A 26,760-nucleotide genomic window follows, 5' to 3' on the forward strand; every position below is an offset into this window, starting at 1 on the left:
TCTGACACACTCTGACACTCTCTATCTGACTCACTATCACTCTCAGACACTCTCAGACACTCACTATCACTCTCTGACACTCTCTGACTCTCTCTATCACTCTCTATCAATCTCTGACAATCTCAGACATTCTCAGACACTCACTATCACTCTCTGACACGCTCTGACACTCACTATCACTCTCTGACACACTCTGACTATATCTGACACGCTCTGACACTCTCTATCTGACACTCTCTGACACTCTATCTCTCTCTATCACTCTCTGGCACTCTCAGACACTCTCAGACACTCTCAGACAATCACTATCTCCCTCTGACACTGTCTGCCACTCGATGACACTCTCTGACACTCACTATAACTCTCTGACACTCTCTGACACTCACTGACACTCTCTATCACTCTCTATCACTCTCTGAAACTCACTGACACTCTCAGACACTCACTATCACTCTCTGACACTCTCTGACACTCTCTATCACTCTCAGACACTCACTATCACTCTCTGACACTCTCTGACACTCTCTATCACTCTCTACCACTCTCTATCACTCTCTGACACTGTCTGACACTCTCTGACACTCTCTGACAATCTCAGACACTCACAGACACTCACAATCACTCTCTGATACACTCTGACACTCACTATCACTCTCTGATACTCACTATCACTCTCTGACACTCTCTATCACTCACTGACACGCTCTGACACTCTCAGACACTCACTATCAATCTCTGATACTCTCTGACGCTCACTATCACTCTGACATTCTCTATAACTCTCTGACACTCTCAGACACTCTCAGACACTCACTATCACTCTCTGACACTCTCTTTCACTCTCTGAAACTCTCTGACACTCTCTATCACTCTCTGACACTCTCTGACACTCTCTGACAATCTCAGACACTCTCAGACACTCACTATCACTCTCTATCACTCTCTATCACTCTCTGACACTCTCGATCAATCTCTATCACTCTCAGACACTCTCTATCAATCTCTATCACTCTCTGACACTCTCTGACACTCTCTGAAACTCTCTATCCCTCTCTGACACTCTCTATCACTCTCTGACACTCTCTGACACTCTCTGACACTCTCTGACACTCTGCATCACTCTCTGACACTCTCTGACACTCTCAGACACTCTCAGGCAGTCACTATCAATCTCTGAAACTCTCTGACACTCTCGTACACTCTCTATCTCTCTCTGACACTCTCTTTCACTCTCTGACACTCTCTATCACTCTCTGACACTCTCTGGCACTCTCTGACACTCTCTGTCACTCTCTGACACTCTCTGATACTCTCTGACACTCTCTGAGACTCTCTACCACTCTCTGACACTCTCTGACACTCTCTGACACTCTCTGACAATCTCAGACACTCTCAGACACTCACAATCACTCTCTGATACTCTCTGACACTCACTATCACTCTCTGACACTCACTATCACTCTCTATCACACTCTGACACTCTCCGACACACTCTGACAATCTCAGACACTCTCAGACACTCACTATCACTCTCTGATACTCACTATCGCTCTCTGACACTCTCTATCACTCTCTGACACTCTCTGACACTCTCTGACACTCTCTATCACTCTCTGACACTCTCTGACACTCTCTGATACTCTCTGACACTCTCTGAGACTCCCTATCACTCTCTGACACTCTCTGACAATCTCAGACACTCTCAGACACTCACAATCACTCTCTGATACTCTCTGACACTCACTATCACTCTCTGACACTCACTATCACTCTCTGACACTCTCTGACACTCTCTATCACTCTCTGACACTTTCTGACACACTCAGACACTCACTATCACTCTCTGATACACACTATCACTCTCTGACACTCTCTATCACTCTCTATCACTCTCTGACACTCTCTGACACTCTCAGACACTCACTATCAATCTCTGTTACTCTCTGAAACTCACTATCATTCTCTGATACACACTATCACTCTCTGACACTCTCTAACACTCTCTATCACTCTCTGACACTCTCTGACACTCTCAGACACTCACTATCAATCTCTGATACACTCTGACACTCACTATCACTCTCTGACACTCTCTATAACTCTCTGACACTCTCAGACACTCTCAGACACTCACTATCACTCTCTGACACTCTCCATCACTCTCTGACACTCTCTGACACTCTCTATCACTCTCTGACACTCTCTGACACTCTCTGACAATCTCAGACACTCACTATCACTCTCTGACACTCTCCATCACTCTCTGACACTCTCTGACACTCACTATCACTCTCTGACACTCTCTGACTCTCTCAGACACTCACTATCACTCTCTGAAATTCTCTGACACTCTCTGACACTCTCAGACACTCACTATCACTCTCTGACACTCTCTGACACTCCCTGACACTCACTATCACTCTCTGACACTCTCTGACATTCTCCGACACTCTCTGTCACTCGCCATCACTCTCTGACACTCTCTGACACTCACTATCACTCTCTGACACTTACTATCACTCTCTGACACTCTCTGACACTCTCTGACACTCTCTATCACTCTCTATCGCTCTTTGACACTTTCTATCACTCTCTATCACTCTCTGACACTCTCTGACACTCACTATCACTCTCTGACACTCTCTGACACTCTCTGACACTCTCTGACACTCGCTATCACTCCCTGACACTCTCTGACACTCTCTATCACTCTCTGACACTCTCTGACACTCACTATCACTCTCTCGGATACTTACTATCACTATATGACACTCTCCATCACTGTCGGACACTCTCAGACACTGTCAGACACTCCCTATCGCTCTCCGACACTCTCCGACACTCTCTGACACTCTCTGACACTCTCTGAGACTCTCTGACACAATCTAACACTCTCTGACACTCTCGATCACTCACCAGCACTCTCTGAAACTCTCTGAGACTCTCAGACACTGTCTATCACTCTCTGACACTCTCTATCACTCTCTGACACTCTCTCTCACTCTCTGACACTCTCTGACACTCTCTGACACTCTCTGACACTCTCAGACACTCTCTATCACTCTCTGACACTCTCTATCACTCTCTGACACTCTCTGACACTCTCAGACACTCTCTATAACTCTCTGACACTCTCTGACACTCTCTGACACTCTCTATCACTCTCAGACATTCACTATCACTCTCTGACACTCTCTATCACTCTCTGACACTCTCTGACACTCTCAGACACTCACTATCACTCTCTGATATACACTATCAATCTCTGACACTCTCTATCAGTCTCTATCACTCTCTGACACTCTCTGACACTCTCAGACACTCACTATCACTCTCTGATACACACTATCTCTCTCTGACACTCTCTGACACTCTCTATCACTCTCTGACACTCTCTGACACTCTCAGACACTCACTATCAATCTCTGATATTCTCTGACACTCACTATCACTCTCTGATACACACTATCACTCTCTGACTCTCTCTGTCACTCTCTATCACTCTCTGACACTCTCTGACACTCTCAGACACTCACTATCAATCTCTGATACTCTCTGACACTCACTATCACTCTCTGACACTCTCCATCACTCTCTGACACTCTCTGACAATCTCTATCACTCTCTGACACTCTCTGACAATCTCAGACACTCTCAGACTCTCACTATCACTCTCTGATACTCCCTGACACTCTCTGTCACTCTCTGACACTCTCTGACACTCTCAGACATACACTATCACTCTCTGACACTCTCTGACACTCTCTATCACTCTCAGACACTCACTATCACTCTCTGACACTATCTATCACTCTCTGACACTCTCTGACACTCTCTGTCACTCTCTGACACTCACTATCTCTCTCTGACACACTCTGACACTCTCTGACAATATCTGACACTCTCTGACACTGTCTATCTGACACTCTCTGACACTCTCTATCACTCTCTACCACTCTCTATCACTCTCTGACACTCTCTGACACTGTCAGACACTCTCTGACACTCACTATCACTCTCAGACACTCTCAGACACTCACTATCTCTCTCTGACACTCTCTGACACTCTCTATCACTCTCTATCACTCTCTGACAATCTCAGACATTCTCAGACACTCACTATCTCTCTCTGACACGCTCTGACACTCACTATCACTCTCTGACAGACTCTGACTATATCTGACACGCTCTGACACTCTCTATCGGACACTCTCTGACACTCTCTATCACTCTCTATCACTCTCTGGCACTCTCAGACACTCTCAGACACTCTCAGACAATCACTCTCTGCCACTCTATGACACTCACTATAACTCTCTGACACTCTCTGACACTCCCTGACACTCTCTGACACTCTCTATCACTCTCTGAAACTCACTATCACTCTCTGACACTCTCTGACACTCTCAGACACTCACTATCACTCTCTGACACTCTCTATCACTCTCAGACACTCAATATCACTCTCTGACACTCTCTGACACTCTCTGACACTCTCTATCACTCTCTATCACTCTCTGACAATCTCAGACATTCTCAGACACTCACTATCACTCTCTGACACGCTCTGACACTCACTATCACTCTCTGACACACTCTGACTATATCTGACACGCTCTGACACTCTCTATCTGACACTCTCTGACACTCTCTATCACTCGCTATCACTCTCTGGCACTCTCTATCACTCTCAGACACTCACTATCACTCTCTGACACTATCTATCACTCTCTGACACTCTCTATCACTCTCTGACACTCACTATCTCTCTCTGACACACTCTGACACTCTCTGACAATATCTGACACACTCTGACACTCTCTATCTGACTCACTATCACTCTCAGACACTCTCAGACACTCACTATCACTCTCTGACACTCTCTGACTCTCTCTATCACTCTCTATCAATCTCTGACAATCTCAGACATTCTCAGACACTCACTATCACTCTCTGACACGCTCTGACACTCACTATCACTCTCTGACACACTCTGACTATATCTGACACGCTCTGACACTCTCTATCTGACACTCTCTGACACTCTCTATCTCTCTCTATCACTCTCTGGCACTCTCAGACACTCTCAGACACTCTCAGACAATCACTATCTCCCTCTGACACTGTCTGCCACTCGATGACACTCTCTGACACTCACTATAACTCTCTGACACTCTCTGACACTCACTGACACTCTCTATCACTCTCTATCACTCTCTGAAACTCACCGACACTCTCAGACACTCACTATCACTCTCTGACACTCTCTATCACTCTCAGACACTCACTATCACTCTCTGACACTCTCTGACACTCTCTATCACTCTCTACCACTCTCTATCACTCTCTGACACTGTCTGACACTCTCTGACACTCTCTGACAATCTCAGACACTCACAGACACTCACAATCACTCTCTGATACACTCTGACACTCACTATCACTCTCTGATACTCACTATCACTCTCTGACACTCTCTATCACTCACTGACACGCTCTGACACTCTCAGACACTCACTATCAATCTCTGATACTCTCTGACGCTCACTATCACTCTGACATTCTCTATAACTCTCTGACACTCTCAGACACTCTCAGACACTCACTATCACTCTCTGACACTCTCTTTCACTCTCTGAAACTCTCTGACACTCTCTATCACTCTCTGACACTCTCTGACACTCTCTGACAATCTCAGACACTCTCAGACACTCACTATCACTCTCTATCACTCTCTATCACTCTCTGACACTCTCGATCAATCTCTATCACTCTCAGACACTCTCTATCAATCTCTATCACTCTCTGACACTCTCTGACACTCTCTGAAACTCTCTATCCCTCTCTGACACTCTCTATCACTCTCTGACACTCTCTGACACTCTCTGACACTCTGCATCACTCTCTGACACTCTCTGACACTCTCAGACACTCTCAGGCAGTCACTATCAATCTCTGAAACTCTCTGACACTCTCGTACACTCTCTATCTCTCTCTGACACTCTCTTTCACTCTCTGACACTCTCTATCACTCTCTGACACTCTCTGGCACTCTCTGACACTCTCTGTCACTCTCTGACACTCTCTGATACTCTCTGACACTCTCTGAGACTCTCTACCACTCTCTGACACTCTCTGACACTCTCTGACACTCTCTGACAATCTCAGACACTCTCAGACACTCACAATCACTCTCTGATACTCTCTGACACTCACTATCACTCTCTGACACTCACTATCACTCTCTATCACACTCTGACACTCTCCGACACACTCTGACAATCTCAGACACTCTCAGACACTCACTATCACTCTCTGATACTCACTATCGCTCTCTGACACTCTCTATCACTCTCTGACACTCTCTGACACTCTCTGACACTCTCTATCACTCTCTGACACTCTCTGACACTCTCTGATACTCTCTGACACTCTCTGAGACTCCCTATCACTCTCTGACACTCTCTGACAATCTCAGACACTCTCATACACTCACAATTACTCTCTGATACTCTCTGACACTCACTATCACTCTCTGACACTCACTATCACTCTCTGACACTCTCTGACACTCTCTATCACTCTCTGACACTTTCTGACACACTCAGACACTCACTATCACTCTCTGATACACACTATCACTCTCTGACACTCTCTATCACTCTCTATCACTCTCTGACACTCTCTGACACTCTCAGACACTCACTATCAATCTCTGTTACTCTCTGAAACTCACTATCATTCTCTGATACACACTATCACTCTCTGACACTCTCTAACACTCTCTATCACTCTCTGACACTCCCTGACACTCTCAGACACTCACTATCAATCTCTGACACTCTCTATAACTCTCTGACACTCTCAGACACTCTCAGACACTCACTATCACTCTCTGACACTCTCCATCACTCTCTGACACTCTCTGACACTCTCTATCACTCTCTGACACTCTCTGACACTCTCTGACAATCTCAGACACTCACTATCACTCTCTGACACTCTCCATCACTCTCTGACACTCTCTGACACTCACTATCACTCTCTGACACTCTCTGACTCTCTCAGACACTCGCTATCACTCTCTGAAATTCTCTGACACTCTCTGACACTCTCAGACACTCACTATCACTCTCTGACACTCTCTGACACTCCCTGACACTCACTATCACTCTCTGACACTCTCTGACATTCTCCGACACTCTCTGTCACTCGCCATCATTCTCTGACACTCTCTGACACTCACTATCACTCTCTGACACTTACTATCACTCTCTGACACTCTCTGACACTCTCTGACACTCTCTATCACTCTCTATCGCTCTTTGACACTTTCTATCACTCTCTATCACTCTCTGACACTCTCTGACACTCACTATCACTCTCTGACACTCTCTGACACTCTCTGACACTCTCTGACACTCGCTATCACTCCCTGACACTCTCTGACACTCTCTATCACTCTCTGACACTCTCTGACACTCACTATCACTCTCTCGGACACTCACTATCACTATATGACACTCTCCATCACTGTCGGACACTCTCAGACACTGTCAGACACTCCCTATCGCTCTCCGACACTCTCCGACACTCTCTGACACTCTCTGACACTCTCTGAGACTCTCTGACACAATCTAACACTCTCTGACACTCTCGATCACTCACCAGCACTCTCTGAAACTCTCTGAGACTCTCAGACACTGTCTATCACTCTCTGACACTCTCTCTCACTCTCTGACACTCTCTGACACTCTCTGACACTCTCAGACACTCTCTATCACTCTCTGACACTCTCTATCACTCTCTGACACTCTCTGACACTCTCAGACACTCTCTATAACTCTCTGACACTCTCTGACACTCTCTGACACTCTCTATCACTCTCAGACACTCACTATCACTCTCTGACACTCTCTATCACTCTCTGACACTCTCTGACACTCTCAGACACTCACTATCACTCTCTGATATACACTATCAATCTCTGACACTCTCTATCAGTCTCTATCACTCTCTGACACTCTCTGACACTCTCAGACACTCACTATCACTCTCTGATACACACTATCTCTCTCTGACACTCTCTGACACTCTCTATCACTCTCTGACACTCTCTGACACTCTCAGACACTCACTATCAATCTCTGATATTCTCTGACACTCACTATCACTCTCTGATACACACTATCACTCTCTGACTCTCTCTGTCACTCTCTATCACTCTCTGACACTCTCTGACACTCTCAGACACTCACTATCAATCTCTGATACTCTCTGACACTCACTATCACTCTCTGACACTCTCCATCACTCTCTGACACTCTCTGACAATCTCTATCACTCTCTGACACTCTCTGACACTCTCTGACAATCTCAGACACTCTCAGACTCTCACTATCACTCTCTGATACTCCCTGACACTCTCTATCACTCTCTGACACTCTCTGACACTCTCAGACATACACTATCACTCTCTGACACTCTCTGACACTCTCTATCACTCTCAGACACTCACTATCACTCTCTGACACTATCTATCACTCTCTGACACTCTCTGACACTCTCTGTCACTCTCTGACACTCACTATCTCTCTCTGACACACTCTGACACTCTCTGACAATATCTGACACTCTCTGACACTGTCTATCTGACACTCTCTGACACTCTCTATCACTCTCTACCACTCTCTATCACTCTCTGACACTCTCTGACACTGTCAGACACTCTCTGACACTCACTATCACTCTCAGACACTCTCAGACACTCACTATCTCTCTCTGACACTCTCTGACACTCTCTATCACTCTCTATCACTCTCTGACAATCTCAGACATTCTCAGACACTCACTATCTCTCTCTGACACGCTCTGACACTCACTATCACTCTCTGACAGACTCTGACTATATCTGACACGCTCTGACACTCTCTATCGGACACTCTCTGACACTCTCTATCACTCTCTATCACTCTCTGGCACTCTCAGACACTCTCAGACACTCTCAGACAATCACTATCTCCCTCTGACACTCTCTGCCACTCTATGACACTCACTATAACTCTCTGACACTCTCTGACACTCCCTGACACTCTCCGACACTCTCTATCACTCTCTGAAACTCACTATCACTCTCTGACACTCTCTGACACTCTCAGACACTCACTATCACTCTCTGACACTCTCTATCACTCTCAGACACTCAATATCACTCTCTGACACTCTCTGACACTCTCTGACACTCTCTATCACTCTCTATCACTCTCTGACAATCTCAGACATTCTCAGACACTCACTATCACTCTCTGACACGCTCTGACACTCACTATCACTCTCTGACACACTCTGACTATATCTGACACGCTCTGACACTCTCTATCTGACACTCTCTGACACTCTCTATCACTCGCTATCACTCTCTGGCACTCTCAGACACTCTCAGACAATCACTATCTCCCTCTGCCACTCTCTGCCACTCTATGACACTCTCTGACACTCACTATAACTCTCTGACACTCTCTGACACTCCCTGACACTCTCTGACACTCTCTATCACTCTCTATCACACTCTGAAACTCACTATCACACTCTGACACTCTCTGACACTCACTATCACTCTCTGACACTCTCTATAACTCTCTGGCACTCTCTGACTCTCTCTGACACTCACTATCATTCTCTGACACTCTCTGACACTCTCAGACACTCACTATCAATCTCTGATACTCTCTAACGCTCACTATCACTCTCTGACACTCTCTATAACTCTCTGACACTCTCTATCACTCTCTGAAACTCTCTGACACTCTCTATCACTCTCTGACACTCTCTGACACTCTCAGACACTCACTATCAATCTCTGATACTCTCTAACGCTCACTATCACTCTCTGACACTCTCTATAACTCTCTGACACTCTCTATCACTCTCTGAAACTCTCTGACACTCTCTATCACTCTCTGACACTCTCTGACACTCTCTGACAATCTCAGACACTCTCAGACACTCACTATCACTCTCTATCACTCTCTGACACTCTCTGACACTCTCTGACACTCTCAGACACTCACTATCAGTCTCTGATACTCTCTGACGCTCACTATCACTCTCTGACACTCTCTATAACTCTCTGGCACTCTCTGACTCTCTCTGACACTCACTATCATTCTCTGACACTCTCTGACACTCTCTATCACTCTCTGACACTCTCGATCAATCTCTATCACTCTCAGACCTTCTCTAGCAATCTCTATCACTCTCTGACGCTCTCTGACACTCTCTGAAACTCTCTATCTCTCTCTGACACTCTCTATCACTCTCTGACACTCTCTGACACTCTCTATCTCTCTCTGACACTCTCTAACACTCGATGACACTCTCTAACACTCTGCATCACTGTCTGACACTCTCTTTCACTCTCTGACACTCTCTATCACTCTCTGACACTCTCTGGCACTCTCTGACACTCTCTGTCACTCTCTGACAGTCTCTGACCCTCTCTGATACTCTCTGACACTCTCTGAGACTCTCTACCTCTGCCTGACACTCTCTGACACTCTCTGACAATCTCAGACACTCTCAGACACTCACTATCACTCTCTGATACTCACTATCGCTCTCTGACACTCTCTATCACTCTCTGACACTCTCTGACACTCTCTGACACTCTCTGATACTCTCTGACACTCTCTGAGACACTCTATCACTCTCTGACACTCTCTGACACTCTCTGACAATCTCAGACACTCTCAGACACTCACAATCACTCTCTGATACTCTCTGACACTCTATCACTCTCTGACACTCACTATCACACTCTGACACTCTCTGAAACTCTATCACTCTCTGACACTCTCTGACACACTCAGACACTCACTATCACTCTCTGATACACACTATCACTCTCTGACACTCTCTATCACTCTCTGTCACTCTCTGACACTCTCTGACACTCTCAGACACTCACTATCAATCTCTGTTACTCTCTGACACTCACTATCACTCTCTGATACACACTATCACTCTCTGACACTCTCTAACACTCTCTATCACTCTCTGACACTCTCTGACACGCTCAGACACTCACTATCAATCTCTGATACGCTCTGACACTCACTATCGCTCTCTGACACTCTATATAACTCTCTGACACTCTCAGACACTCACTATCACTCTCAGACACTCTCCATCACTCTCTGACACTCTCTGACACTCTCTATCACTCTCTGACACTCTCTGACACTCTCTGACAATCTCAGACACTCTCAGACACTCTCAGACACTCACTATCACTCTCTGATACTCTCTGACTCTCTCAGACACTCACTATCACTCTCTGAAATTCTCTGACACTCTCTGACACTCTCAGACATTCACTATCACTCTCTATCACTCTCAGACACTCACTATCACTCTCTGACACTCTCTGACATTCTCTATCACTCTCAGACACTCACTATCACTCTCTGACACACTCTGACACACTCTGACACTCTCTGACAATATCTGACAGTCTCTGACACTCTCTAGCTGACACTCTCTGACACTCTCTGACACTCTCTATCACTCTCTAGAACTCTCTATCACTCTCTGACACTCTCTATCACTCTCTGACGGTCTCTGACACTCTCTATCACTCTCTGACACTCACTATCTCTCTCTGACACACTCTGACACTCTCTGACAATATCTGACACTCTCTGACACTCTCTATCTGACAGTTTCTGACACTCTCTACCACTCTCTCTCACTCTCTGGCACTCTCAGACACTCTCAGACACTCACTATCTCCCTCTGCCACTCTCTGCCACTCTATGACACTCTCTGGCACTCACTATCACTCTCTGACACTCTCTGACACTTACTATCACTCTTTGACACTATCTGACACTCTCTGATACTCCCTGACACTCTCTGACACTCTCTATCACTCTCTATCACTCTGTGAAACTCATTATCACTCTCTGACACTCTCTGACACTCTCAGACACTCTCTATCACTCTCTGACAATCTCTGACATTCTCTGACACTCTCTATCACCCTCTGACACACTCTGACACACTCTGACACTCTCTGACACTCCCTGACACTCACTGACACTCTCAGACACGCTCAGACACTCTCTCTGTGACACTCTCTGACACTCTCTATCACTCTCTATAATTCTCTATCACTCTCTGACACTCTCTGACACTCTCAGACACTCTCTAACACTCACTATCACTCTCTGACACTCTCTATCACTCTCTGACACACTCTGACACACTCTGACACTCTCTGACACTCCCTGACACTCTCTGACACTCTCTGACACTCTCAGACACTCTCAGACACTCTCTATCTGACACTCTCTGACACTCGCTATCACTCTCTATAATTCTCTATCACTCTCTGACACTCTCTGACACTCTCAGACACTCTCAGACACTCACTATCACTCTCTTACACTCTCTATCTCTCTCTGACACTCTCTGACACTCTCTATCACACTCTGACTCTCACTATCACTCTCTGACACTATCTGACACTCTCTGACACTCTCAGTCACTCTCTATCACTCTGTGACACTCTCTGAAACTCACTAACACTCTCTCAATCTCTCTGACACTCTCTATCACTCTCTATCAATCTCTGACACTCTCTGAGACTCACTATCACTCTCTGACACTCTCTGACACTCTCAGACACTCTCTGATACTCTCTGACACTCTCTGAGACTCTATATCACTCTCTGACACTCTCTGACACTCTCTGACAATCTCAGACACTCTCAGACACTCACAATCACTCTCTGATACTCTCTGACACTCACTATCACTCTCTGACACTCACTATCACTCTCTGACACTCTCTGACACTCTCTATCACTCTCTATCACTCTATATCAATCTCTGACACTCTCTGAGAATCACTATCACTCTCTGACACTCTCTGACACTCTCAGACACTCTCTGATACTCTCTGACACTCTCTGAGACTCTATATCACTCTCTGACACTCTCTGACACTCTCTGACACTCTCTGACACTCTCAGACACTCACTATCACTATCTGACACTCTCTGACACTCTCTATCACTCTCAGACACTCACTATCACTCTCTGACACTCTCTGACACTCTCTATCACTCTCGACAACCCTCTATCACTCTCTGACACTCTCTGACACTCTCTGACACTCTCTGACAATCTCAGACACTCTCAGACACTCACAATCACTCTCTGATACACTCTGACACTCACTATCACTCTCTGATACACACTATCACTCTCTGACACTCTCTATCACTCTCTGTCACTCTCTGACACTCTCTGACACTCTCAGACACTCACTATCAATCTCTGTTACTCTCTGACACTCACTATCACTCTCTGATACACACTATCACTCTCTGACACTCTCTAACACTCTCTATCACTCTCTGACACTCTCTGACACGCTCAGACACTCACTATCAATCTCTGATACGCTCTGACACTCACTATCGCTCTCTGACACTCTATATAACTCTCTGACACTCTCAGACACTCACTATCACTCTCAGACACTCTCCATCACTCTCTGACACTCTCTGACACTCTCTATCACTCTCTGACACTCTCTGACACTCTCTGACAATCTCAGACACTCTCAGACACTCTCAGACACTCACTATCACTCTCTGATACTCTCTGACTCTCTCAGACACTCACTATCACTCTCTGAAATTCTCTGACACTCTCTGACACTCTCAGACATTCACTATCACTCTCTATCACTCTCAGACACTCACTATCACTCTCTGACACTCTCTGACATTCTCTATCACTCTCAGACACTCACTATCACTCTCTGACACACTCTGACACACTCTGACACTCTCTGACAATATCTGACACTCTCTGATACTCTCTGACACTCTCTGAGACTCTATATCACTCTCTGACACTCTCTGACACTCTCTGACACTCTCAGACACTCACTATCACTATCTGACACTCTCTGACACTCTCTATCACTCTCAGACACTCACTATCACTCTCTGACACTCTCTGACACTCTCTATCACTCTCGACAACCCTCTATCACTCTCTGACACTCTCTGACACTCTCTGACACTCTCTGACAATCTCAGACACTCTCAGACACTCACAATCACTCTCTGATACACTCTGACACTCACTATCACTCTCTGATACACACTATCACTCTCTGACACTCTCTATCACTCTCTGTCACTCTCTGACACTCTCTGACACTCTCAGACACTCACTATCAATCTCTGTTACTCTCTGACACTCACTATCACTCTCTGATACACACTATCACTCTCTGACACTCTCTAACACTCTCTATCACTCTCTGACACTCTCTGACACGCTCAGACACTCACTATCAATCTCTGATACGCTCTGACACTCACTATCGCTCTCTGACACTCTATATAACTCTCTGACACTCTCAGACACTCACTATCACTCTCAGACACTCTCCATCACTCTCTGACACTCTCTGACACTCTCTATCACTCTCTGACACTCTCTGACACACTCTGACAATCTCAGACACTCTCAGACACTCTCAGACACTCACTATCACTCTCTGATACTCTCTGACTCTCTCAGACAATCACTATCACTCTCTGAAATTCTCTGACACTCTCTGACACTCTCAGACATTCACTATCACTCTCTATCACTCTCAGACACTCACTATCACTCTCTGACACTCTCTGACATTCTCTATCACTCTCAGACACTCACTATCACTCTCTGACACACTCTGACACACTCTGACACTCTCTGACAATATCTGACAGTCTCTGACACTCTCTATCTGACACTCTCTGACACTCTCTATCACTCTCTAGAACTCTCTATCACTCTCTGACACTCTCTATCACTCTCTGACGGTCTCTGACACTCTCTATCACTCTCTGACACTCACTATCTCTCTCTGACACACTCTGACACTCTCTGACAATATCTGACACTCTCTGACACTCTCTATCTGACAGTTTCTGACACTCTCTACCACTCTCTCTCACTCTCTGGCACTCTCAGACACTCTCAGACACTCACTATCTCCCTCTGCCACTCTCTGCCACTCTATGACACTCTCTGGCACTCACTATCACTCTCTGACACTCTCTGACACTTACTATCACTCTTTGACACTATCTGACACTCTCTGATACTCCCTGACACTCTCTGACACTCTCTATCACTCTCTATCACTCTGTGAAACTCATTATCACTCTCTGACACTCTCTGACACTCTCAGACACTCTCTATCACTCTCTGACAATCTCTGACATTCTCTGACACTCTCTATCACCCTCTGACACACTCTGACACACTCTGACACTCTCTGACACTCCCTGACACTCACTGACACTCTCAGACACGCTCAGACACTCTCTCTGTGACACTCTCTGACACTCTCTATCACTCTCTATAATTCTCTATCACTCTCTGACACTCTCTGACACTCTCAGACACTCTCTAACACTCACTATCACTCTCTGACACTCTCTATCACTCTCTGACACACTCTGGCACACTCTGACACTCTCTGACACTCCCTGACACTCTCTGACACTCTCTGACACTCTCAGACACTCTCAGACACTCTCTATCTGACACTCTCTGACACTCGCTATCACTCTCTATAATTCTCTATCTCTCTCTGACACTCTCTGACACTCTCAGACACTCTCAGACACTCACTATCACTCTCTTACACTCTCTATCTCTCTCTGACACTCTCTGACACTCTCTATCACACTCTGACTCTCACTATCACTCTCTGACACTATCTGACACTCTCTGACACTCTCAGTCACTCTCTATCACTCTGTGACACTCTCTGAAACTCACTAACACTCTCTCACTCTCTCTGACACTCTCTGACACTCTCTATCACTCTCTATCAATCTCTGACACTCTCTGAGACTCACTATCACTCTCTGACACTCTCTGACACTCTCAGACACTCTCTGATACTCTCTGACACTCTCTGAGACTCTATATCACTCTCTGACACTCTCTGACACTCTCTGACAATCTCAGACACTCTCAGACACTCACAATCACTCTCTGATACTCTCTGACACTCACTATCACTCTCTGACACTCACTATCACTCTCTGACACTCTCTGACACTCTCTATCACTCTCTATCACTCTATATCAATCTCTGACACTCTCTGAGACTCACTATCACTCTCTGACACTCTCTGACACTCTCAGACACTCTCTGATACTCTCTGACACTCTCTGAGACTCTATATCACTCTCTGACACTCTCTGACACTCTCTATCACTCTCGACAACCCTCTATCACTCTCTGACACTCTCTGACAATCTCAGACACTCTCAGACACTCACAATCACTCTCTGATACACTCTGACACTCACTATCACTCTCTGATACTCACTATCACTCTCTGACACTCTCTAGCACTCTCTATCACTCACTGACACTCTCTGACACTCTCAGACACTCACTATCAATCTCTGATACTCTCTAACGCTCACTATCACTCTCTGACACTCTCTATAACTCTCTGACACTCTCAGACACTCTCTGACACTCTCTATCACTCTCTGAAACTCACTATCACTCTCTGACACTCTCTGACACTCTCAGACACTCACTATCACTCTCTGACACTCTCTGACACTCTCTATCACTCTCAGACACTCACTATCACTCTCTGACACTCTCTGACACTCTCTATCACTCTCTTCCACCCTCTATCACTCTCTGACACTCTCTGACACTCTCTGACACTCTCTGACAATCTCAGACACTCTCAGACACTCACAATCACTCTCTGATACACTCTGACACTCACTATCACTCTCTGATACTCACTATCACTCTCTGACACTCTCTAGCACTCTCTATCATTCACTGACACTCTCTGACACTCTCAGACACTCACTATCAATCTCTGATACTCTCTAACGCTCACTATCACTCTCTGACAGTCTCTATAACTCTCAGACACTCACTATCACTATCTGACACTCTCTGACACTCTCTATCACTCTCAGACACTCACTATCACTCTCTGACACTCTCTGACACTCTCTATCCCTCTCTTCCACCCTCTATCACTCTCTGACACTCTCTGACACTCTCTGACACTCTCTGACAATCTCAGACACTCTCAGACACTCACAATCACTCTCTGATACACTCTGACACTCACTATCACTCTCTGATACTCACTATCACTCTCTGACACTCTCTAGCACTCTCTATCACTCACTGACACTCTCAGACACTCTCAGACACTCTCTGACACTCTCTATCACTCTCTATCACTCTCTGAAACTCACTATCACTCTCTGACACTCTCTGACACTCTCAGACACTCACTATCACTCTCTGACACTCTCTGACACTCTCTATCACTCTCAGACACTCACTATCACTCTCTGACACTCTCTATCACTCTCTTCCAACCTCTATCACTCTCTGACACTCTCTGACACTCTCTGACACTCTCTGACAATCTCAGACACTCTCAGACACTCACAATCACTCTCTGATACACTCTGACACTCACTATCACTCTCTGATACTCACTATCACTCTCTGACACTCTCTAGCTCTCTCTATCACTCACTGACACTCTCTGACACTCTCAGACACTCACTATCAATCTCTGATACTCTCTAACGCTCACTATCACTCTCTGACACTCTCTATAACTCTCAGACACTCACTATCACTATCTGACACTCTCTGACACTCTCTATCACTCTCAGACACTCACTATCACTCTCTGACACTCTCTGACACTCTCTATCCCTCTCTTCCACCCTCTATCACTCTCTGACACTCTCTGACACTCTCTGACACTCTCTGACAATCTCAGACACTCTCAGACACTCACAATCACTCTCTGATACACTCTGACACTCACTATCACTCTCTGATACTCACTATCACTCTCTGACACTCTCTAGCACTCTCTATCACTCACTGACACTCTCAGACACTCTCAGACACTCTCTGACACTCTCTATCACTCTCTACCACTCTCTGAAACTCACTATCACTCTCTGACACTCTCTGACACTCTCAGACACTCACTATCACTCTCTGACACTCTCTGACACTCTCTATCACTCTCAGACACTCACTATCACTCTCTGACACTCTCTATCACTCTCTTCCAACCTCTATCACTCTCTGACACTCTCTGACACTCTCTGACACTCTCTGACAATCTCAGACACTCTCAGACACTCACAATCACTCTCTGATACACTCTGACACTCACTATCACTCTCTGATACTCACTATCACTCTCTGACACTCTCTAGCTCTCTCTATCACTCACTGACACTCTCTGACACTCTCAGACACTCACTATCAATCTCTGATACTCTCTAACGCTCACTATCACTCTCTGACACTCTCTATAACTCTCTGACACTCTCTATCACTCTCTGAAACTCTCTGACACTCTCTATCACTCTCTGACACTCTCTGACACTCTCTGACAATCTCAGACACTCTCAGACACTCACTATCACTCTCTATCACTCTCTGACACTCTCTGACACTCTCAGACACTCACTATCAGTCTCTGATACTCTCTGACGCTCACTATCACTCTCTGACACTCTCTATAACTCTCTGGCACTCTCTGACTCTCTCTGACACTCACTATCATTCTCTGACACTCTCTGACACTCTCTATCACTCTCTGACACTCTCGATCAATCTCTATCACTCTCAGACACTCTCTAGCAATCTCTATCACTCTCTGACGCTCTCTGACACTCTCTGAAACTCTCTATCTCTCTCTGACACTCTCTATCACTCTCTGACACTCTCTGACACTCTCTGACACTCTCTATCTCTCTCTGACACTCTCTAACACTCGATGACACTCTCTAACACTCTGCATCACTGTCTGACACTCTCTGACACTCTCAGACACTCACTATCACTCTCTTACACTCTCTATCTCTCTCTGACACTCTCTGACACTCTCTATCACACTCTGACTCTCACTATCACTCTCTGACACTATCTGACACTCTCTGACACTCTCAGTCACTCTCTATCACTCTGTGACACTCTCTGAAACTCACTAACACTCTCTCACTCTCTCTGACACTCTCTATCACTCTCTATCAATCTCTGACACTCTCTGAGACTCACTATCACTCTCTGACACTCTCTGACACTCTCAGACACTCTCTGACACTCTCTGACAATCTCAGACACTCTCAGACACTCACAATCACTCTCTGATACTCTCTGACACTCACTATCACTCTCTGACACTCACTATCACTCTCTGACACTCTCTGACACTCTCAGACACTCTCTGATACTCTCTGACACTCTCTGAGACTCTATATCACTCTCTGACACTCTCTGACACTCTCTGACACTCTCTGACACTCTCAGACACTCACTATCACTATCTGACACTCTCTGACACTCTCTATCACTCTCAGACACTCACTATCACTCTCTGACACTCTCTGACACTCTCTATCACTCTCGACAACCCTCTATCACTCTCTGACACTCTCTGACACTCTCTGACACTCTCTGACACTCTCTGACAATCTCAGACACTCTCAGACACTCACAATCACTCTCTGATACACTCTGACACGCACTATCACTCTCTGATACTCACTATCACTCTCTGACACTCTCTAGCACTCTCTATCACTCACTGACACTCTCTGACACTCTCAGACACTCACTATCAATCTCTGATACTCTCTAACGCTCACTATCACTCTCTGACACTCTCTATAACTCTCTGACACTCTCAGACACTCTCAGACACTCTCTGACACTCTCTATCACTCTCTATCACTCTCTGAAACTCACTATCACTCTCTGACACTCTCTGACACTCTCAGACACTCACTATCACTCTCTGACACTCTCTGACACTCTCTATCACTCTCAGACACTCACTATCACTCTCTGACACTCTCTGACACTCTCTATCACTCTCTTCCACCCTCTATCACTCTCTGACACTCTCTGACACTCTCTGACACTCTCTGACAATCTCAGACACTCTCAGACACTCACAATCACTCTCTGATACACTCTGACACTCACTATCACTCTCTGATACTCACTATCACTCTCTGACACTCTCTAGCACTCTCTATCATTCACTGACACTCTCTGACACTCTCAGACACTCACTATCAATCTCTGATACTCTCTAACGCTCACTATCACTCTCTGACACTCTCTATAACTCTCAGACACTCACTATCACTATCTGACACTCTCTGACACTCTCTATCACTCTCAGACACTCACTATCACTCTCTGACACTCTCTGACACTCTCTATCCCTCTCTTCCACCCTCTATCACTCTCTGACACTCTCTGACACTCTCTGACACTCTCTGACAATCTCAGACACTCTCAGACACTCACAATCACTCTCTGATACACTCTGACACTCACTATCACTCTCTGATACTCACTATCACTCTCTGACACTCTCTAGCACTCTCTATCACTCACTGACACTCTCTGACACTCTCAGACACTCACTATCAATCTCTGATACTCTCTAACGCTCACTATCACTCTCTGACACTCTCTATAACTCTCTGACACTCTCAGACACTCTCAGACACTCTCTGACACTCTCTATCACTCTCTATCACTCTCTGAAACTCACTATCACTCTCTGACACTCTCTGACACTCTCAGACACTCACTATCACTCTCTGACACTCTCTGACACTCTCTATCACTCTCAGACACTCACTATCACTCTCTGACACTCTCTATAACTCTCTGACACTCTCTATCACTCTCTGAAACTCTCTGACACTCTCTATCACTCTCTGACACTCTCTGACAATCTCTGACACTCTCAGACACTCACTATCAGTCTCTGATACTCTCTGACGCTCACTATCACTCTCTGACACTCTCTATAACTCTCTGGCACTCTCTGACTCTCTCTGACACTCACTATCATTCTCTGACACTCTCTGACACTCTCTATCACTCTCTGACACTCTCGATCAATCTCTATCACTCTCAGACACTCTCTAGCAATCTCTATCACTCTCTGACGCTCTCTGACACTCTCTGAAACTCTCTATCTCTCTCTGACACTCTCTATCACTCTCTGACACTCTCTGACACTCTCTGACACTCTCTATCTCTCTCTGACACTCTCTAACACTCGATGACACTCTCTAACACTCTGCATCACTGTCTGACACTCTCTGACACTCTCAGACACTCACTATCACTCTCTTACACTCTCTATCTCTCTCTGACACTCTCTGACACTCTCTATCACACTCTGACTCTCACTATCACTCTCTGACACTATCTGACACTCTCTGACACTCTCAGTCACTCTCTATCACTCTGTGACACTCTCTGAAACTCACTAACACTCTCTCACTCTCTCTGACACTCTCTATCACTCTCTATCAATCTCTGACACTCTCTGAGACTCACTATCACTCTCTGACACTCTCTGACACTCTCAGACACTCTCTGACACTCTCTGACAATCTCAGACACTCTCAGACACTCACAATCACTCTCTGATACTCTCTGACACTCACTATCACTCTCTGACACTCACTATCACTCTCTGACACTCTCTGACACTCTCAGACACTCTCTGATACTCTCTGACACTCTCTGAGACTCTATATCACTCTCTGACACTCTCTGACACTCTCTGACACTCTCTGACACTCTCAGACACTCACTATCACTATCTGACACTCTCTGACACTCTCTATCACTCTCAGACACTCACTATCACTCTCTGACACTCTCTGACACTCTCTATCACTCTCGACAACCCTCTATCACTCTCTGACACTCTCTGACACTCTCTGACACTCTCTGACACTCTCTGACAATCTCAGACACTCTCAGACACTCACAATCACTCTCTGATACACTCTGACACGCACTATCACTCTCTGATACTCACTATCACTCTCTGACACTCTCTAGCACTCTCTATCACTCACTGACACTCTCTGACACTCTCAGACACTCACTATCAATCTCTGATACTCTCTAACGCTCACTATCACTCTCTGACACTCTCTATAACTCTCTGACACTCTCAGACACTCTCAGACACTCTCTGACACTCTCTATCACTCTCTATCACTCTCTGAAACTCACTATCACTCTCTGACACTCTCTGACACTCTCAGACACTCACTATCACTCTCTGACACTCTCTGACACTCTCTATCACTCTCAGACACTCACTATCACTCTCTGACACTCTCTGACACTCTCTATCACTCTCTTCCACCCTCTATCACTCTCTGACACTCTCTGACACTCTCTGACACTCTCTGACAATCTCAGACACTCTCAGACACTCACAATCACTCTCTGATACACTCTGACACTCACTATCACTCTCTGATACTCACTATCACTCTCTGACACTCTCTAGCACTCTCTATCATTCACTGACACTCTCTGACACTCTCAGACACTCACTATCAATCTCTGATACTCTCTAACGCTCACTATCACTCTCTGACACTCTCTATAACTCTCAGACACTCACTATCACTATCTGACACTCTCTGACACTCTCTATCACTCTCAGACACTCACTATCACTCTCTGACACTCTCTGACACTCTCTATCCCTCTCTTCCACCCTCTATCACTCTCTGACACTCTCTGACACTCTCTGACACTCTCTGACAATCTCAGACACTCTCAGACACTCACAATCACTCTCTGATACACTCTGACACTCACTATCACTCTCTGATACTCACTATCACTCTCTGACACTCTCTAGCACTCTCTATCACTCACTGACACTCTCTGACACTCTCAGACACTCACTATCAATCTCTGATACTCTCTAACGCTCACTATCACTCTCTGACACTCTCTATAACTCTCTGACACTCTCAGACACTCTCAGACACTCTCTGACACTCTCTATCACTCTCTATCACTCTCTGAAACTCACTATCACTCTCTGACACTCTCTGACACTCTCAGACACTCACTATCACTCTCTGACACTCTCTGACACTCACTATCACTCTCAGACACTCACTATCACTCTCTGACACTCTCTATAACTCTCTGACACTCTCTATCACTCTCTGAAACTCTCTGACACTCTCTATCACTCTCTGACACTCTCTGACAATCTCAGACACTCTCAGACACTCACTATCACTCTCTATCACTCTCTGACACTCTCTGACACTCTCAGACAGTCACTATCAGTCTCTGATACTCTCTGACGCTCACTATCACTCTCTGACACTCTCTATAACTCTCTGGCACTCTCTGACTCTCACTGACACTCACTATCATTCTCTGACACTCTCTGACACTCTCTATCACTCTCTGACACTCTCGATCAATCTCTATCACTCTCAGACACTCTCTAGCAATCTCTATCACTCTCTGACGCTCTCTGACACTCTCTGAAACTCTCTATCTCTCTCTGACACTCTCTATCACTCTCTGACACTCTCTGACACTCTCTGACACTCTCTATCTCTCTCTGACACTCTCTAACACTCGATGACACTCTCTAACACTCTGCATCACTGTCTGACACTCTCTGACACTCTCAGACACTCTCAGGCAGTCACTATCAATCTCTGAAACTCTCTGACACTCTCGTACACTCTCTATCTCTCTCTGACACTCTCTTTCACTCTCTGACACTCTCTATCACTGTCTGACACTCTCTGGCACTCTCTGACACTCTCTGTCACTCTCTGACAGTCTCTGACACTCTCTGATACTCTCTGACACTCTCTGAGACTCTCTACCACTCTCTGACAGTCTCTGACACTCTCTGATACTCTCTGACACTCTCTGAGACTCTCTACCACTCTCTGACACTCTCTGACACTCTCTGACACTCTCTGACAATCTCAGACACTCTCAGACACTCACTATCACTCTCTGATACTCACTATCGCTCTCTGACACTCTCTATCACTCTCTGACACTCTCTGACACTCTCTGACACTCTCAGTCACTCTCTGACACTCTCTGATACTATCTGACATCTCTCTGAGACTCTCTATCACTCTCTGACACTCTCTGACAATCTCAGACACTCTCAGACACTCACAATCACTCTCTGATACTCTCTGACACTCTATCACTCTCTGACACTCACTAACACTCTCTGACACTCTCTGAAACTCTCTATCACTCTCTGACACTCTCTGACACTCTCAGTCACTCTCTGACACTCTCTGACACTCTCTGATACTCTCTGACACTCTCTGAGACTCTCTGATACTCTCTGACACTCTCTGAGACTCTCTGACACTCTCTGACAATTTCAGACACTCTCAGACACTCACAATCACTCTCTGATACTCTCTGACACTCTATCACTCTCTGACACTCACTATCTCTCTCTGACACTCTCTTTCACTCTCTGACACTCTCTATCACTCTCTGACACTCTCTGGCACTCTCTGACACTCTCTGTCACTCTCTGACAGTCTCTGACCCTCTCTGATACTCTCTGACACTCTCTGAGACTCTCTACCACTCTCTGACACTCTCTGACACTCTCTGACAATCTCAGACACTCTCAGACACTCACTATCACTCTCTGACACTCTCTGACACTCTCAGTCACTCTCTGACACTCTCTGACACTCTCTGATACTCTCTGACAATCTCTGAGACTCTCTGATACTCTCTGACACTCTCTGAGACTCTCTGACACTCTCTGACAATTTCAGACACTCTCAGACACTCACAATCACTCTCTGATACTCTCTGACACTCTATCACTCTCTGACACTCACTATCTCTCTCTGACACTCTCTTTCACTCTCTGACACTCTCTATCACTCTCTGACACTCTCTGGCACTCTCTGACACTCTCTGTCACTCTCTGACAGTCTCTGACCCTCTCTGATACTCTCTGACACTCTCTGAGACTCTCTACCACTCTCTGACACTCTCTGACACTCTCTGACAATCTCAGACACTCTCAGACACTCACTATCACTCTCTGATACTCACTATCGCTCTCTGACACTCTCTATCACTCTCTGACACTCTCTGACACTCTCTGACACTCTCTGATACTCTCTGACACTCTCTGAGACACTCTATCACTCTCTGACACTCTCTGACACTCTCTGACAATCTCAGACACTCTCAGACACTCACAATCACTCTCTGATACTCTCTGACACTCTATCACTCTCTGACACTCACTATCACACTCTGACACTCTCTGAAACTCTCTATCACTCTCTGACACTCTCTGACACACTCAGACACTCACTATCACTCTCTGATACACACTATCACTCTCTGACACTCTCTATCACTCTCTGTCACTCTCTGACACTCTCTGACACTCTCAGACACTCACTATCAATCTCTGTTACTCTCTGACACTCACTATCACTCTCTGATACACACTATCACTCTCTGACACTCTCTAACACTCTCTATCACTCTCTGACACTCTCTGACACGCTCAGACACTCACTATCAATCTCTGATACGCTCTGACACTCACTATCGCTCTCTGACACTCTATATAACTCTCTGACACTCTCAGACACTCACTATCACTCTCAGACACTCTCCATCACTCTCTGACACTCTCTGACACTCTCTATCACTCTCTGACACTCTCTGACACTCTCTGACAATCTCAGACACTCTCAGACACTCTCAGACACTCACTATCACTCTCTGATACTCTCTGACTCTCTCAGACACTCACTATCACTCTCTGAAATTCTCTGACACTCTCTGACACTCTCAGACATTCACTATCACTCTCTATCACTCTCAGACACTCACTATCACTCTCTGACACTCTCTGACATTCTCTATCACTCTCAGACACTCACTATCACTCTCTGACACACTCTGACACTCTATGACAATATCTGACAGTCTCTGACACTCTCTATCTGACACTCTCTGACACTCTCTGACACTCTCTATCACTCTCTAGAACTCTCTATCACTCTCTGACACTCTCTGACACTCTCTATCACTCTCTGACGCTCTCTGACACTCTCTATCACTCTCTGACACTCACTATCTCTCTCTGACACACTCTGACACTCTCTGACAATATCTGACACTCTCTGACACTCTCTATCTGACAGTTTCTGACACTCTCTACCACTCTCTCTCACTCTCTGGCACTCTCAGACACTCTCAGACACTCACTATCTCCCTCTGCCACTCTCTGCCACTCTATGACACTCTCTGACACTCACTATCACTCTCTGACACTCTCTGACACTTACTATCACTCTTTGACACTATCTGACACTCTCTGATACTCCCTGACACTCTCTGACACTCTCTATCACTCTCTATCACTCTCTGAAACTCATTATCACTCTCTGACACTCTCTGACACTCTCAGACACTCTCTATCACTCTCTGACAATCTCTGACATTCTCTGACACTCTCTATCACCCTCTGACACACTCTGACACACTCTGACACTCTCTGACACTCCCTGACACTCACTGACACTCTCAGACACGCTCAGACACTCTCTCTCTGACACTCTCTGACACTCTCTATCACTCTCTATAATTCTCTATCACTCTCTGACACTCTCTGACACTCTCAGACACTCTCAAACAGTCACTATCACTCTCTGACACTCTCTATCACTCTCTATCACTCTCTGACACACTCTGACACACTCTGACACTCTCTGACACTCCCTGACACTCTCTGACACTCTCTGGCACTCTCAGACACT

Source organism: Heterodontus francisci, chromosome 3 (genome assembly GCF_036365525.1).
Source record: "Heterodontus francisci isolate sHetFra1 chromosome 3, sHetFra1.hap1, whole genome shotgun sequence".
Lineage (NCBI taxonomy): Eukaryota > Metazoa > Chordata > Chondrichthyes > Heterodontiformes > Heterodontidae > Heterodontus > Heterodontus francisci.